Below are 18,940 nucleotides of genomic sequence, written 5' to 3' on the forward strand. Positions count from 1 at the left end.
ACTCTTTTCTATTGGGCCTCTGGCTAAGTCAGAGACTGTGCTGCATCTCCAAAAAAAAAAAAAAAAACAACAACAACATGAAAGCAGAGATCCTTGCTTGTCTGATTAAAGCAAGAGGTTTTCCGGTTTGCCCATTGCTGTTGCTGGGTGGGGATGGCGGGGCAGGATAGGTAGGGGGCTGAATAACTTTGCAGTTGTTCTTTCTGTGGTTCTCAAGTTCCTGAAAAAGAGAACAGCATAGCTTAAGCAGCAAACACATGCTTCAGGAGTTCAAGAGCAGGACAATAATGGATGGAAGGAACAAAGGTCTCCCAACAAGTTTCCGTGCCCTGCCCACCAAGCTTTTAAAGATGAGTGTGACGGTCTGGGATTCGGACTCCTAAGTTCCGGCAGGAGGAGTGCTCGCCTCCAGGCCAGGAGAGGTGAGTCACCAGAGGATCAGGGCTGCCCTATGCCTCGGGGCAGATAAAGCTGTCCAGCTCCAGTCCCAAGTTGCGGGAGCAACATTGTTGGATGCTACTTCCTGCCTGAACCCTGTCCTGCTTTCCTGCCTGAGCTCCTGACCCACCCTGGCTCCCTGCTTGCAAGCCTGTTCCTGACTTCACCCGACTCCCTGCCTTGCACCCAGCTTCAGCTACTACGGACTGCCTCCACGTTGCACCTTTGACCATGGACCAGACTTGGACCTCGCCTCTCGGGTAACCCACAGGACCAACGCAATGAGGCATGATACACTCACTTGTGAGACTTGCTCACCTTATGGAAATGTCAGGTTTTCAAATGTGTGCTCTTATGGGGTGGGCAGGCTTGCGCCCATCTGTGTAAGTGGCACCTGGTTCAAGATGACAAAACTGCACCGTCCTGTTCAGGCTCCTGTTCTGTCATTGCTGCCTCTGGTTCTGCCTGCCTAACCTTGGCTGCTCCAAATCCTCCCAAGCTTTTCCAGAGGCTCTCCATTCTGTAGGAAAGTCGGGGTCTGGGGGGAACATAAGAATGTAAGAAGAGCCTGCTGGATCAGTGCAATGGACCATCTAATCCAGGAAGAGATGGAAGTCAGGATGGAGAGCCTTGCTTCTCCAATTCAGTTTCCTACTATTCAGCCCTGCCATGTCTTCTTCCTGTGTAAGAGCCTGACAACCCAAGCCCAGCTGTAACGGTGTTGTGAGGCTCATGTCAGGGGAAGCCAACATGATGCCTTCCAGAAGTTGTTGGACTACTGCTCCCATCAGCCTCAGCCAACCTGGTCACTTGTCAAGGATTATGGGAGCTGGAGTCCAGCAGCATTCGGATGGCACCACATTGGCTGCCCCATAGTAAACAAACAGTCCTGGCAAAAATGGTGGAATGGATGGAGGATAATATATTAAAACTGTGTATTTTGAAAACTGTGTATATTTTATTGGTTTGTTTTAATTTTATATGTAATGACCTGCCCTGAGATCATTTTACGATAAAGGGCAGAATATGCATTTTAATAGCTGACTCAATACATGTAATCAATATTTGATTACATTTGACATTGTGGGTTAACTGCCCTCTTGATTATTGTTATCGAACTATAGCATTTTTAAATGCCATTCTATTGTTCTCCTCCCTGAGATAAATTTGTTAAAAAATGATTTCAATACATAAAATACCAGAGCGGCGTGCATTTCAAGATTTGAAGTACAAAATAAAATGCAGAAAAATGCAGGAATACACTCCACAGGGAAACCCTGAGTGAATAGGATGTTGAAACACAGCATCATAGGTACTTGTCAGATGTTCAGTGAGTGGGAATTCCACAAAATAGGGGCAGCGGTTCCCAAAAAAGTTGAACTGGGAAGTCATGGAGCAGATCTCAGGGACATGTGGCAAGCTTACAAAGATGAGAGAAGGAAAAGATCAAGCCTGTCCCCTTGCACTATTATCCTAATGACACCCCCCCATCACCCATTTCCTTTTTGTCCTTTTAGGGAAAACTTGCAACCAACTATGGGTGAGAGTGCTGTTGTTACACTCCCACCCACCCAACCAACCAGCACACACAACTGCTTTCCATTAGTTGATTGATGAGTTCACTCTCCCCTTTTGAAATGGAACTGTTTAGTTGATGTGGAGTGTGACTTGGATATTAAAAACTTCATTCTAAAGCATAATCTTAGGCTAATAAAGTTTAATTATCCACTGTATCTCTAAGATGTCTGTCTAGGGAATCTGACCCATATGGGTAATGTCATTGTTACAATTTTCAACTGTGGAATCCTAGCACTGCTATCATCAGGTGGGTAATTAAGAGAACATTTAACCTACTTGAATATATACTTGTTTTTAAGGAGTCTGTAAAGTAAAGAAGCATCTATTGTGCACAGAAATGCAGACCTCCATCAGACATACTTGTAAATATAGGTGGGGGTGGAGAAACCATTGAACTCAAGTTGGTCCTATCCTGATTAACCACTGGCAAGATTGAATTATGGAATTCTGTTGTTAGTAAACAAAATGATTTTCCGTTAGGGTGGGTAGTTGGGAATCTTTAAATTTTTTCAAGAGGCATCTCAAGCTAATTGTAGGTTAGGGTAGGGCTATAATACCCTTATAGATTCTTCTCTCTCTCTCTTTTAGACTCAAGATTCAAATTCAGAGCTTGTTACTAATTCCAATTATTGAGTAATAATAAGCAAGAGGGTCCCTGAGCATCTGCAGAGTGCATTTCCTTCCTGCTGAGCAAATTTGCTGCACTTTTGGGATTAGAATTTCTAAGTGAGAGAGTCCAGGACTTTAGATAGGGTGGGTGGTCTTGGTGTCTCTTGTTCTAGGACTTTATAAAACCCACTATCCTTCATTCATTCCCTGCTCCCCAATGCCAACCTATAGGCTCCATGTGCATCCTCCAGCATCTTCACTATTTCATTATTCTTCAGATCCATTTTCAAGTTGTTTCCTACAATTTACTTTTGAGACTAGCAGAACATAACCAGGCTAAGGACTTCTCTGAGTGCTGACTTACCCCAGGAAGAACCGAACTGGGAATTATTTCTAGACTTGCTGGGGGCTGAAAATATCTTGTTAATTGGAGGCAAAGCAGGTTGTCATGCTTAAAGGGACTTCCTGAAATTGCTGCTTGGGGACACAATGGACCGTCTCTTTATCTGGCTCTGAAAATGATAGCTCAAAAGTGCACTTTGTTATTCTGCCCTTCCAGTAGCAATGACGACTAAGCAGCATCTCCTCTAGACTCTCGGTATTTTGCAGAAAATAATTGACCACGCACTGGAAATCAAGGCTTCCACAATTAAAGTGGATTAAAGTGTTTTATCACTCTGGTGCAGCAAATTCACTCTAAAAATGCATTGAAAAGTGTGGGGTAATCAATTGATTAATGGCAAGGCATATAACACAAGAAAGCAGAATGTATGCTGATTGTTGTATACCCTCCCTGTAAACAAATTTGAGGTATGTTCAAGGAACAACAGATATCCTCTAACCTCCACGAAAGCACTGTGCAAGCAAATCAGAGTGAATGTTCAATAAACAGGTTGTCTGGTGGAGCCCAGGTGAAGTATTTATCCACATACATAGATGTAAATGTCACCACCTGTTAATGTCTCCATATCAAGTAGTTGTGAACTGCTTAGTTACAGAGGCCAAATTGGCAACCCTGGGTTAAATGCAATGAAGTCATCTCATATGTGCAAGGACTTCTTCTTGTGCAACAGAGCTCCCCCCCCCCCCCCACTCCTCATTTGCTCTCATGGGTTAGGGGAAACCCCAGAACAGATTGGGGGATGTAGTTTTTTTGGATCCAATCTTCCAAATCTTGACAGTGTTTCTTAGGCTGGATTTATGCAAGCAGGAGGTATCACTTTGGACTACTGGTGAGGGATGCCGCCTTTTGAATGCTTTTTTGTGAGGAAAAACTCTCCAAAAATAGAAACCTAGCATATCAGAAAGAAAGCCTTACACTTTGCATGCTGTGCTGGTTTCCTGTTTGCATGGAGCATTAAAAAATGTGTTGCCTCACTTCCAGTCCCATGTTATCACCTTATTCTGCTGTATATCAGATTGAGGATTCAGGATTCATGCCGTCTTTCTGATGTCTTTCACTTGGATTGATTGCAGGGATTCTGAGATGCTGAAACATTTTGTTGCACTACTCAGTACAAGACAAAGGCCACAGAAGACTCATCAAGCGCCTTAATTTGCTAAGTTTATATTTCGAGAGCAGTTTTCTGTGCCTTGAAATCCCACTGTGTGTGTGAAGCATTCAACACTGTTTGATGGATGTTTCTGCTGTGGAAGTCTCTCTGGCTTTTTATTGAAATCTGCTGATGCGTTGCTTTTGCCTCTCCTTTTTGCAGGTGGAGCAGCAGGGTATTGCCCAAGTCTCTTTTGAGACAGTGTGATTATCCTGGGTCCATAAATTGGTAGCACTCTTGCTACAGTTTCATAAGAAATCAATGGATATCATTTGCAGGAGAGATCTAATCCATGCTGGGTTGTTGATAGCAACGTTGAGCCTTCCAATGTCCTTAATATACATAATTGTCAGGGAGGACGGGAAATAAAAGGTGACAGAAAAGAGCTTCTTGTTTTGAACGGTGACATGTGTTATTGCATAATTGGTAGACAGCATAGCTATAAATGGCTCTTTTTTGCTATTTGCCTCAGTAACTGTCAGTGCTCAATTATCCCTGTCTATACTATATTGGCTGGCTTCATAGCAATCAACAATTTCTACTGTGGTCTGCTGTAGAAACGTAGCCTTGTTAAGCATTGCTTGAGATATTCCAAGTCCATCAAAACTTGAAAGTATTATTTTTGCAAAAGTAGATCATGTTTGTATGTGAAGCAAGCTGTTCTACAAAAATAGGAACCGCATCTCAGAAGAGCGGGTTGCAAACACTCACTGAAACGTCAGCCGCCAGCCTTGTGGAGGCCTCCCACTTGCCTTTTAGATGCACATATTCATACAAGCAGTTTGTAGTCCCATCAATAATAGTCAGGCAATGTATGTGCAAACATTGTGTGTCATTAGTTGTTTCTGTGAGTCTCTGAACCTATATGACTGTACCAAACAATTAGCTCTAGTTTTAACACTGCAATGTATTTAGCAAACAGATGGAAACAGGTTTTCCTTGCCACACATTTCACAGTTGCAACCATGCTAACATAGCTAATAGGACTACATTCTTTACAACCCTCTTATTTTCTTCACTTTATGCTATGATATACTCACACTGTCAGAAGATGTATGCCACTGAATGTCAGCTGCTGCAGACCGCTAGTGGAAGAGTGCTATGGAACTTGCGTTCTGTTGTGGGCATTCTCTGTTGGTCCCTGTGAGAGCGTAATGCTGCACAGATTGGCCTTTTGTCTCATCCAGCGGGGCTCTTTGTAGGTTCTTACAATAAAGAGGAGCAACCACGTGTGTTGCCCTGAGCACCTTGGATGAAGGGTGTTTGATTTTGGAGGTAGCTTTTCTAGCCTGGTTTGTTGCCTGCAGAAATGTGGAATTTGGATGAAGAAGCCGTTTGCTTTGATTTGTCAGGATGTGCAGTGCTTATTTCATCTCCGCTGCCATTCTTTCCCCCATTGATTGTGATTGAAGCCACTGTTATGTTTAAGTACGACCAACAACAACTCTAAACTGTTCCATTAAAAGGGGGGGGGGAGTCCAAAGGCTAATATAAAGTACAAATCCTAGTATATATTATAGTTCATCTTATTTTAAATATGTACGGTTTTGTGTTTCTGGATAAGGTTCAGCTCCATTAAATGAAGAGATTGATAGGTATGCTGTATAATATATAGACAAAAAAGGTTGCCTTGCAGAGCAATTGTGCAGAGAAGGAACACTGCAATCCTGAGTTTGTCTTGTCAGAAATAAAGCCCACTGTGTTTAATGGGGTATAGGATTGCAACTTAAACCCAATTGATCTCAATGGAGCTGAGTCACTTATGATTTGGGTATAGTGCAGCCACGTGGTGCCTGGTGGACTACATAGCAGCAATATATTTAGGGAACTGATGACTTATTGTGATAAATCTGCTTCAAACTGGGGTCCCAGTGTAATAAGAAATCTCTCCAACTATGCTGTTTTCTGGCATATTTCCCTGGGTAGAACACACCCGAGCTCCTTTTTCAATTGTATGCAGGCTATAATTCATTGGCTATCATTTTACTTCAGAAGAGAGTGCCAGCCATTTTCCTAGCTGATGGAAACTTTGAATACAGCTGACCTGGAAAGCTTGAGCAAAAGAATTTTGTCTCAGTATTAGAAAATAAGCATAAAGAGTGGGGGGAGGTATTTAAATTCTGAAAGGGAAGTGACATGCTGTTGCCCACACTTGTCTGTACTTGAGTTAGCAGTAAGAGAGGACCAGGACCTCTTGCCAGTTCTCAACAAGATGAGCAGGATGACATGAAAGTGGGCAGCCCTTCAAATATCCTGAGCGCTTTACATACACACTAGGGCTAAGGAGTCGGGCTTTTTGCAATACTGTTACAAATCTTGTTAATAATATACCTGTAGGAAAATATGCAGTTATTAGAAATTCTATGTTTAAACCTTGCTATTTTCAGCATTCTTTGGATCTTGTTTGATAGCGGGATCCAAAATGTTGGTGTCTTGGGCCCTTTGTGTCTTGTCTATATGTTCGAGGTTCCCTGTCACATTCAGACTAGTGGAAGTTAATATTTTATTTGGAAATATGTTCATTCTTCCTAAAATGAATATTTAATGTACTTTTTATTATGCAATAAATGAAAGGTGTAAGCCATAATGGCATTTCTAACTGATGAGATTTATGCTAAAAGGTGACATAGTTTGGAGTGAAACTTAAGCACTGGTCTAAATTAATTTTGTGAAACAATGGTGAAGGCACTGGAACGGAATGGCAGCAATTGATAAATCTTTGTACTGTGAATGTGTTATTTTGGCTGGCTATGGCCCCTGAGCTTTCTTTCAACAGATGCTTCCCCATTTTGGTTTCTTTAAGCATCCCCTTCTTCTGCAGAGTGAGTGTATAACAGACTAATAGTGTGTGTGTTTGCGGTGGCAACAATGGGGAAGCTTAGCGGAGGCAGAAGACTGGGAAGAACGGCAACTTTACATCTTTTCAGTGACTTTGTGTCTGCAGCTTAATACAATACATTATAGCACATTGAGGCTGCAGTCCTAAGCCCACTTACTTGAGAGTGAGCCACACTCAACTCAATAGGATTTACTTCTGCATAGACAGGATCGCAGTGTCAGATGCTTAACACTGATGGTAAAGGGAAACATGACCAGCTCAGTATCACAGGGCGTGGAGCTTTTGGGGCAGCACCAAAGGTGTTGCCACTATTGTGTCCAGTGGAAAGCAAAAGGTGGGGGCAGTGGTGGATTTTGGCATTGCACAAAGCACCACTGAAATTGTATATGCCAAGGTCCACCATTGCTGGTAGCGGCTGGTGGAGGAAAAGATCAGAGACATGCAACTTCAGCCTCCTATAGTTTATGGATGGCAAAAGCTAGAAGGCTGGTTTTTTGTTTTGTTTTTAATTGCTCTACCTACAGCTTCTGAACTGACACATTGTAAATCAATAAGCAGAAGAAGCTCCCTACCTGTGTGCACAGAGAGCTTGAAGTTTCAGCAGCAATATGCTTAAAGATCTGCACAACCAGATCTTAACAAGTGCTCTGTACAGATATCAATCCAGTGGTAACAGCTTTTTTCTTCTTTATCTATTGCTTCTACATAATCATCACCTGGGAGATAGGATGGCCATTTAAATGTATGTGGTGTTGCAATGTGAGAAGGGGGGGAAAATTGGGGGCCTAGCCTTGGTTTAAAAACTATGATGTTGGTGACAATTATGGCACTATTGATACACATACAAAAACACGTAGATGTCTGTCTTAGGTCTGAGTGCTTTCTTGAGTTGCAGGTGTGTGTGTGTGTTAGATTAATCTGTTTAAACACAGGTCTTGACAAAGTGTGAAAACTTCTTAAAATGCGGGGCAAAGTCATTCAGTGATTAGCTCCTATGGAGATGTTTTAGTGTAGCTGCTGCTTTTATTTCTTAAAGCATATTAACCAGAAACTGCACAATCATTTTGTTCTGTGGCGCACTTAAAATGCTGGCTGACTTAAATTAAGACATTGTGGAGTTTCTGTAATTCTAGCTTTATTGAATAGGTATTCCTAAGAGCCCTGGCTTATGGGAAAAAACTATTTTTATCCATCAATATATGCATGATCTTGGCGACTGCTGTGACCACACATAACCACTACTTTTTTATATTTATATAAAAATGCAATGAATTGCTTAAATAATAATTGAGATATTAAAAATTTATATCATGACAAAGCTTAACAAGATCTTTCAGTGTGATGAGCAGTGCTTAATATTAGTTAATAACTAAGAAACAGTAAACTTTGCCTGATATTCAGTGACTAACACTGGATACCCCCCATAGTCATGCTAAGAGTAGACCCATAGAAAGAAATAGGCTTAAGTAACTGGAATCCATTGATTTTAATGGTATACTCTGAATATAACATGAAAAATCATCCTGTGTTTTTACTAAAAGTAGAAAAGGAACAAGTTGAGATTCACTAGTAGAACTTTGTTTTTTAAGCATGGATATGAATAGAAAAGTTTCAACAGGTGTTACCAGAGGATGGTAGGAACAGAAGGTGGGGAATAGATGGGTCCATGTTTCCTGTGCTTTCATATATTCATGAATGGGAATAATGTCTCCCTCCAAAGATGGGCGGATATTTGGGCTGGGTGTCCAGAACATTGACCCCAAATATTGAAAAAATCCCTGCCTTTTGTTGTACCTGGAAATGTATAGAAGAGGTTGCACAAACGCATGAAATTGGAGAATGATACAGAATGCACGAGTCCTAAACTGTGAGCACACACCTGCATGCAGAAAACTGTAATACATGTGAGTAATACATCTAATTCATGCTTTTATCATACAGTTTAACTCCCAGTGTCCCTTTTCTGGAGCATTGGCAATGATTTGTGCTCATGATGGTACTGGGATGGTCATAAGTGATCCAACTTGTGATGCTATTTGTGCAAAGGTTTTGAAGCAGCCATACTGCATCTTTTCCAATCACTCCAGCTCCCATAACTTCCTGACAAAATCATGTGACCTTTCATGTTCTGGGCTAATTTTTTTTTTTTTTGGTCTTGCTTCAGTGGTGCTGCATCCCCTCCAAGCAGCAATAGTGTGGTAGCATTGCAGAACAAGTCATAATGCGAAAGAAAGCCATCACAAATACACTATAACTGTTCAACGACATGTTGCAGAATATGCCCAAATAAAACACCAATCTGGAGGGGCGCTCAACTGCACATACTAAACAGAACCCCCTTATTCCAGTCCTTTGCCAATTTTGTCAGTTTTCCTTCACCAGCCTTCCTATACCTCCCCCTGCCACACACACTCAGTCGCTAAAATGCTAGCAGTAACACAAGAAATTATAGCTGCCTGGCGAGGATTGTCCTCAAGATCACCAGTTGCACATTACTCAAGTGTATACTGGCTGACTCCTTGCCATTCTCAGGGGTAATAAAGCAACCCAAATTAAAAGCTCTACTCCATTAAATTCTGTCTTCAGATTTGCTGACATACCCTTGGATTTAGCTTTAATTGGAAACAAAATGGAATATGTTTTGTGACCTACTGTGCTGATTTACATGAGACTATTCAATTCAATTCTGGAAACGTGCAATTTTTAAAAAAGAAAATCCATTAACAGCTGGTTCTCTGACCCCACATCTCGACTCTTGGCAATGGAAAATGCATCTCTCAAAATTACAGTATTTGGACAAGTCTATTATGCATTTTGTGTACCTACCAGACTCCTATTAAATTCAAAGCCATTAAATGTGCCTCCTGGAGTGGTAGGAGGGGAATGAAGCCCCCAGCCACATAAATAGTTCCAGGTTTAGCAGCTTAGAAGGGGTTTCTCTGCTCTAGTTATGTAATTATCCTATGACTCATTCTAGGTGGCACAATTTAGAATACTAAGACAAGGCAGTGATTCCCCCAAAGCCTAAGACATCCATCTCACCTTAGAAGTTACCTTTAAAATTCTCTGGTATGCCATGCAGCTTTGCCTTAAGCACGCTAAGCTATCAAATCTCTCATTTCTTGGAAACTTTGCAATCTCCTTGCTAGTAGGTGGCAAGAGGCAGGATATATTTCCTACATCAAAAGTTCCATATCTCTGTGTCCCTTGCCCTGTCGTTTGGAATCTCAAGAAGTTTCCATTTTCATCTCTTATGTGCTGAAAAACCATATCTCTCTCTCTCTCTGAAAAGGTAGCTGTGCTGGCCCCATATGCAAAATAATAATATAAAAAAACCCACATACATCTATCCAGTGCTTTTTTTCTGGGGGTACGCAGGGGGGTACAAATACCCCTAAGCATTTTGTGAATCTTTGTACTTTTGTCCATTTACTGTATTTATTTTTCCTGATTTGAACTATAAAATGGTGATTTTCCTGAGTCAAAATGAGAGAACCCTTAAACTTTTTTTTAAAGAAAAAAAGCACTGCGTCTATCCCTTTATTATGCCAACCAAGATGTCACAAAGATAGTGTACAAGAGCTTAGAGTAAAATTGTCTGGAGCAATACAGCACATACAGAATGTTTAGCTACATAGCAAGTCTCGTGGTCTCACTAATTTATTTGATTTGCTGGTTTTACTAATTTTTTGTAATATTTTGTGCTGTATATAGGTATTGTAATTATACAAAATATAGCTCGAGGACTGAGAAGAAAGTAAATTTGACAGAACATCCCTTCCTTGATGCTGACATTAGAGAAATATTTGAAAGTAAGTATCATGCTAAATTGCATATTTTTCTTTCTCCGCTGTGAGCTTTCTAGTGTCATCCTATGATTTTCATCACAGAGACTGTTTCCTGAAGTCTTATATATTGTATCCATTTACAGTATAACACAGAGCAATTCATGCCTGTCAAATACATATATTCTCGTGCTAATCATTCCATATTGGTTTTGCCTTTAAGCAGCTGTTTTGCCTACTTGGGTCTGTAAACTGTTCCTTGTTCTTATCACTCAGTTCTCAGCATCCCCAAATGCTTGTGACACTTGGACAACCTGTGTTCAACCAGAAATAATGTGAACCAATATGGTCCTACTGTCCTCATGCCACTTTTTTTTTTGAGCTTAGACCTTTCTCAGGATGTGTTACAGTGTTACAATCAAGTGGAATTATTATTTACCTCTTATTCATGGTTTTGGAATTTCGTGTTAGCATCTGTCCATTTCTCAGTCTCTTCTACAAAGCAGATTTCAGACCTAGGAAAAAAGGACAATATTCTGGAGGAGGAACCCGTTTTGGAAGAAGCAGTGTTGGTGTTGTAGACTAAAGATGATGGCTCAATTGCAGCTGTTACCATCTGAAGAAAATTATGGGAATGGGAAGTCTCCAAAGCTTCCAGGTGAAGGTCAATAGGCAAGGGTGGGAAATATACAATAGGCCAAAGCAAGGCCTACTTTCGATGTAGCAGTGCAAACTCAGACTGAGGAAAAGAAGATGCCATCTGTAATGGTTAATGTCAACAAAAACAACGGGGAAAAGAGATAAAGTACAGTATGTGACGGTGACTGTTCAGCAGCAATGGGATGGAAGAGGAGAGGTTCCCTAGATGACCATACAGGTATAACAAGGACAAAATATGCTATCAGTAACAGCCAAGGTGCAACAAGAGTGGAACAAAATTGGAGAGGTATCATGTGTGTCTGTAAAATTGCAACAGCAGATTGCAGGAAGAGAGATGCCCCACCCATGTGTACATGGGAATGGTCATGAAGGAGAAATTCCTTGTGAGGATGCCCATTGGCAACACAATAACAGGTACAAGGATGCACCTCATGAAAAACAAGACCAGCAGCAGACCCAGTGCAAGAATTGAATAATAATGGAAGAGGAGCAGGAGCAACAAGATCGGGAAGAGACAAATCTGTTGGATTCAAAGTCCCTATGGAAGAACATGAATCAATCACTGGGGAATGAGAGCTTGCAACAGCAACGTAAGTGGGACCAAAGCAGCACAGAGCAGCTAAAGGCCGAAGACCTGCTACAAAGAGAGCAAAAAGAAAGATTAGAGGTGATGGTGATGGAGAAGAAATTGCATGATGACAGCCAAAATGCAGAACTAACAAATATGCTAAAACTTCAATCTTGTAGTATGAGAGAGGAAGACACACAAGACCCAACCACAGAGAAGCGGCAGGAACATGAAAATGAAGATGACATTTCCTCTCATCAGCAGCAACATGGTTCAGATGAAGGAACCCAAAAGATGAAAGTAGAAGAGAAGGAACAGGAACACAAAGAAAAAAATGTATCTAAGAAACACAGAAGGGATATGCCTATTTTGTTGCAATCCCAATAGCAAACGACCAGGTAAGGCAAATTTGGCTTAATAATTGGAATGCTATGATGTGGATTAAAAATCATTAAGCCGTTCCTAATTAGTACTTAATTTGCTGTAACTATGGGCTCGTCCACACTTCCTTTTATGCCACATTTCTGGGCACAGGTCCAAGTAGCGGTTGTTGTTGTTTTTCATCCAGTGCTTTCCCTGGGAAACTCATGTTTTGCTGCTGAATCAGAGCAAACGGCAATTGCAGACAAATAAAAAATAAATAAAAATGCTCGTACACAGATCTGGAAAACCCAAATGTCAGGGGGCTGCATCAGCTGCATGACTGAGTTCACTGTAGTGAATTCAGTCATGCAGCCAATACCTGCAGGATGCAGCTTTGCCAACCCTAGACTCAGGATAAGCCCTGAGTGCAGGGCTGGCAGAGCTCCTTGCAATGCTGTCAGGTGATGTCAGCCTATCAAAGTTGGCACACACAGAAGCATAGGAAAGGATGTGTAGTGTGTGTGGTGTGTGTGGTCCGCCCCGGGTGTCATGACTGAGGGGGGTGACAAAATGGCAGGCGAATGGGCAGCACACCTGGCACCTGGTGGCAGCAGCTCTTCTGACCCGGCAGCAGAGAGCAGCCCACCTCAGCCGTGGCAAAGCACACCTGGCCGCAGCAGCTCCATTGCTGGGTCATCAGTGAGCAGCAGCTTCCCCACCCCTCTCCTACCCTCTGCCCCCCGCCCCCCTCGGGAGTGCTCCCATGCCCCCCCTCAGGAGTGCGTCCGCCCTGGGCAGCACAGGCATATGCTTCTCCTCTGGGCACACAGGGATGGAAACAGATGAGGACATGACTTGCCAGACCAATAAGGTTTCCCACCACTGGATTAATCCATCAATTTAAGCAGGGCTGTGAAGCCTCAGGCCTAGGGTTGGTCTGTATGTGCTTCTTTCTCTGACTGTTGGGATGTTCCTCCTGCCACATGGGCCTTGCTTCACATACTCCTTGAGTGTTTTTGTCTGAACTCTGATAATGCCTCTTGCTTGCCTGAATTAAGGCTAGAGTAAGATGTGAGTGTGTGTAGACACTAGACTACTGTGCAAGTGTGAAATTCACATTTACTCCACTCACATTGACCTCTGGCCCTGTTGACTACAGATGTATGGCCCCCAGAAAAGGATGCAAGCCTGCAGCACTAATAATAAAAAAGGTTATGGAATATAAGGACACATGCCCTTGAACAGCATGTCTATATGCTTAACTTTTTTTTGTTGAAGTATAGAAAATATTATGGTCTGGTTTTGGTGCCCCAGAAACATAAGTGCATTTTTAAGTGAACAAAACTGAACCATACCAATTAGAATTATAACTTCTTTTCAGTGCATGTTTAAGCTTCTGGCCATTGGGACTTCCCTCTCCTGGTTAAATTCATTCATCTTAATCCTAAGAATGCTATTGAAGGTTCTTTCAAAAACCATAGTATTTTTTCCTGCAGCTTTTCAGCTACGCAGATGAAACAGACTTGGAAAATGCTGAGAACAGGCCGTGCAGCTCAGCAAAAACAATGTCTTTAAAAGTGGCAAATTTAGTCATCTGAACGGATTTATTTGCCATCACAGTTTCCCACTTGGGAAAAGGCATCAGTTTCTTCATGTAATCAGGAAGTAGCACACAATTAATTATGGAAATACTATTCCATTTTCCAGTCTGTTAACAACTGGCAGCTGAATAAGACCACACCAATACTTAGTTCTCTTAGTTCTGTGCCCTCGGTGAAGCTGAGGTTCAGAAATAGCACAATCAGTTTCTGCTTCTTCAGAATATACTCTATATATTTAAAATTTAAGGAAAGATCTTATTGAAATTCTGGGCTTCAGGCAAAGGTGAAGATGCATTCTGCATTCTGTCAAGTAGATACAACTCAACTGGAAGTCTGAAGTTACACATAAGAATTTTGTATCAATAATGTGTTTCTTAGGGGTGGTAAATCCAGGATCCCTCCCCTCCCAAAGAACTTTATTTTTAGAGCCTAAAAAAGTTCCTTATCTCAGTCTGTTTTCATGAACCCCAAAATGAGTTCAGTTTGATGTTAAAAATTGCTTTTGGTTTAAGAGAGATAACTTCAAATCACTGCCTGGCACCTGGAGAATGACTGAACACATCTTGAACAGGGACACTTCCCAAGTGTCTTAAGAAGCTAAATAAATTATCTCTGGGTCTAGGGTTAAAATGTTAACAAAGTGGGTGCATTATTTTTGATATACCTCCTTTTTATCATTAGATTTTAGATAAAATTGAAGATGTCTAAGAGCTGATATTCACCAAAGAGCCTGACCTCTTGAGAGCCCCAATTCCAGATCAAACGGTGCATTTATGATTACTGTAGCTCATCTGAGGACAGAATATGATGTGAGAAGGCAAGGGAACTTAAAACAGGGAGAGGAAATAACTTAAAATGTCGCTTTGCAATTAAATGAATGAATGGTTTTTATTCTTAACACATTTTGTGTTGGATACCATGGTCAGCGTGGGATCAAATGCCACTGTGAGAGTTGTGCTACCCCTGTCCATTTTCCAGCTTGGGTCAGCCAAGGTAGTAAGTTTATCCAGTGAACTAGGTTCATCTGTGTAAGATTTTCTGCTTGCACAGTGGAACCCTCCCTCTCCTCTCCCTGTGCACACACCTCCCCTTCCCCAAATCTACTACAGAATAGATTTAGGGGGTGCCTGGGGAGAAGGAAAGGAAGACAATTTCTGCTGTATGAGTGGAAATCCTTCCACTGACTGAATGTGAACTGGTTATGGAATCATAGAATTGTAGAGTTGGAAGGACCCCAAGGGTCTTCTATTCCAACCCCCTGCAATTAAGGAATCTTTCGCCCAACGTGGGGCTCAAACCCACAACCCTGAGATCAAGAGTCTTGTGACCTACCGACTGGCGTTGGTGAAATAACTTTTATTGTGAGTTACTATAAGACCATTATAAAATTGAAAGTTTCATAACTGTATCATGACATTCAAAGTATTCAGGACATGATAACTAGTGGTCTTATCCTGTTTTGAATAATATACCTGGCAGTACAGAGGCAACGTGAGGCAAGGCTCCAATGGTTACCTTGGACAGCTCTGTGCAAGGCACAGGCAGTGGAAGCTCCACATGAGCTGTGCTCAGTCGCTGCTTCCGCAGCTCAGTTCATCCTCAAGATGAGTGTTAAATAGGAGGCTGTGGCTCCACTAGGGCTTCTGGGCTGAAGTGCTGTGAGGTGGAGGAAGGCAACCCAATGTCCTTGGTTCAGAGAGGTCTTGGTATAGCAGACTGTTATCACACAAGTGTTTCTGATAGTTTATGCCTGAGGGCAATCCTACCCATTGGAAATAATCAATATGTCTGTTTTTGTAAATGTATATATTATAAAAAAATAAACTTGCGCTGCTATATGAATAGCACTTCATAAAATTAAATGGAGCTCTACAAGGTACCTTCAGAAATCTCTTAGGGTTTTATGTTGCAGAAGCTATTTTAAACAATGTCTTATTTAATATTTATGTTTATCTTTTATATCTCAGGATTTATTTTTAGGAGTATGATTAAAGTAACTGGTTGAGCTTCAGGTTTAGAATGTATGTACAGTGGTACCTCGGGTAAAGAACTTAATTTGTTCTGGAGGTCTGTTGTTAACCTGAAACTGTTCTTAACCTGAGGTACCACTTTAGCTAATGGGGCCTCCCACTGCCTGAAGCAAAGTTCTTAACCTGAGGTACTATTTCTGGGTTAGTGGAGTCTGTAACCTGAAGCGTCTGTAACCTGAGGTACTACTGTATGTTTTGGGGTTTTTAGCCTGAAAGGAAATGAACGACTAAAAACCAAAACCTATTGTGGAGCTTGCAGTGTAACAGATAACGATCAATTAAATTTAATTGAATAATGGATTTGTTCTGGGATAATAGTAAATAAACAGTGTGTAATACAATGATGTGGTACAATTACAGTTTAATATTATACAGGAAGAAGCCCAATTTATTTTTCTAAGGCTTTTAAAGGGCCTGCTACCTTCAACACAAGCAGAACTTTTGATACAGCAAACATTTTACTTGCCTCTTCAGTGCTTGATGCTTGGTAACTTATCAGACCTAAGCATACTTACTTGAAAGTAAGCAAACTCAAGGACCCTTACTACAATGTCAGCATGGATGACAACAGAGGACAGTGCAATCTGTGGATGAACCTCCAATATCTGATGCAGGCAACTCATAGGCCACCAAACCCAGAGGAGCTTCCCCACCTTCCTTTTGCTGCTGAGCTGCTCAGCCATAAGTTGGAAAGGAGGGCAGTATTTCATGTGCAGTGGGAGGGGGTTTTAACTTCATCCCTGCAGTGCTCCCAATCCTGTAAAGATTGGTGTCCCTGTACTGCTTAGACAACCCCTAGGACAGGGGTCTGCAACCCGCGGCTCCGGAGGCGGATACTAGCGAGGGGAGGAGGCGCATTGTGCGCCCCTACACTCCCCACTGTGGCGGGCGCTGTACTGGCTGTGACGTCGCATGGGGGTGATGCGTGCGTTAGTCACGCACCATCCCGACGTCACCTTCCCGCCCGCCCGCCTGCTACATTGTAAGGGGCATGTACGCTGGTCATTGCATTGAAAGGGGGCATGTACGCTGATCACTGTTTTGAAGGGGAGTGAAGAACACACACACACACAAAGGTAACTTGTTAATTTAATGTTTATTTCTATGAGGAGGAGTAATTCTGAGGGGTCAAACAAAGAAATAATAAAAAAGTGACAAAAAAGTTATTTTTATAATGACGAGTTTTGCGGCTCCCAGTTTTTTTTTCTTTGGATACGGGTCCAAGTGGCTCTTTTTGTCTTAAAGGTTGCAGACCCCTGCCCTAGGAGAACAATCTCCTGCATTTTGATGAGCAGATGGACACACAGGGATGGTCTTCTCCATTCAAGGGAAGGGGCATAATTTTAATGGGAAGAGGGGGAGAGAGAGAGAGATGCAAGGGAAGAGTTTTCCCTGCATATTTATCTCCTCATTAAAAATGTGTCACTAGCCCACCAAACAGCTGTTGGTCAGGCAGGCTCCCTCAGTTTTAATGTGGCTGACTCTGGCCACATACTTGCTTGTGGCGAATGTTCACCCACCACTGCATGTGACCTTCAGGACCAAAAAGGTCTGATCCAGGCTGCTGAGGAGTTCCCCCCACATGTTGCTGCACTGGAAGAAAGAGGTGAATTATGTCAATTTCCCCTTCCGGCACCATGCCCTCTGAAAAACTGCTCCACAACGTTATGGGATCCTCTGTAGCAGTGAAGGTGGTGCTGAGCATGTGTGCAGAGGAAATTGGTGAGGATTGCTTCCCACCTTCCTTCAGTGGGAACCTCTGCTGGATCCTATTGTGGTCAGGGAAAAGCTTCTCTAGATCTATCCCATTTTTGTTCTTTTATGCTGACCTTGTGCTTTTGCAATGAATATTTTGCATCTATGCAAGCAGACGTTCCAAAAAGCCATTTTGACCTTAGTATTTATTTCCAAAGCTGCTTGGCTGGTGATTTCCTACTTAGGAGTGTGTTTCTTTCGTTTAAAGGGCTGTTTCTGCTCTGGAGCACAGCAAGGCCAAAGTGCAAGCTTTGTTGCAGGGAAAACTCTTCAGCGTGGCATTTCATGGGATTGGCCAGTTTAACAACCAAGTGATCTATATTAAAATGTCAGAGGATGAACAGCAAATGCTAAGCAGAATTGTGGGTTAGTATTTAAACATTCACAATTTGCATGAGATTACTGTTTCAGTGAAATGCTGAAATAGCATATCAGCATTGAATACAATTATGGATGTTGATTATTTGAGTGTAAAAAGTAGATTTCTCCTGCTTCGTTAAATTTCTGTTAACATATGTATAACATCCTTTCCTCGGGCATCCAAGTCTCTCCACTGTTGCCATTGTGTTTCAAATTCCCTCAGAACACTGTAAGCAAGTGTAAATTGATACACAAAACTTCACATATCTGCTAAAGGGGTGTGTAACTGACCAGGAATAGACCTTGGGGTTCTAGTGGACAACTCAGTGAAGATGTCAAGCCAGTGCGTGGCAGCTACTAAAAAAGGTGAATTCCATGATCATTAGGAAAGGGATTGAAATGCTGATCCATTAAATCTACTGCAATGCACTGCACTGCATGTGGGACTTCCCTTGAGCTTAACTTGAAGCTGCAGGTGGTGCAGAATGCTGCATCTAGGTTGGTGATTCCTCAGCAGTGGTGTTTTATGTTGTCCACGGGGCACCCCATGGACACCATAGAACACCTCTGCTGGAGGAACTGCACCAGCTGCCAGTATGCTACCAAATGCAGTTCAAGGTCTTGCTTTTAGCATTAAAGCTCTAAACAACTTGGGACCAGGATATCAAAGGTACTGTCTTGCCCAGTATACTCCTGCCTGGCAATTGTACTTCTCATTTGGGGTACTACTAGGAGTACCAGATACCCCCAGAGGTACACTTAACCTATACTAGAAACCAGGCTTTTGGTGTTGCCATTCCA

The sequence above is a fragment of the Podarcis pityusensis genome, assembly GCF_964106645.2.
Source record: "Podarcis pityusensis genome assembly, chromosome: 7".
Lineage (NCBI taxonomy): Eukaryota > Metazoa > Chordata > Lepidosauria > Squamata > Lacertidae > Podarcis > Podarcis pityusensis.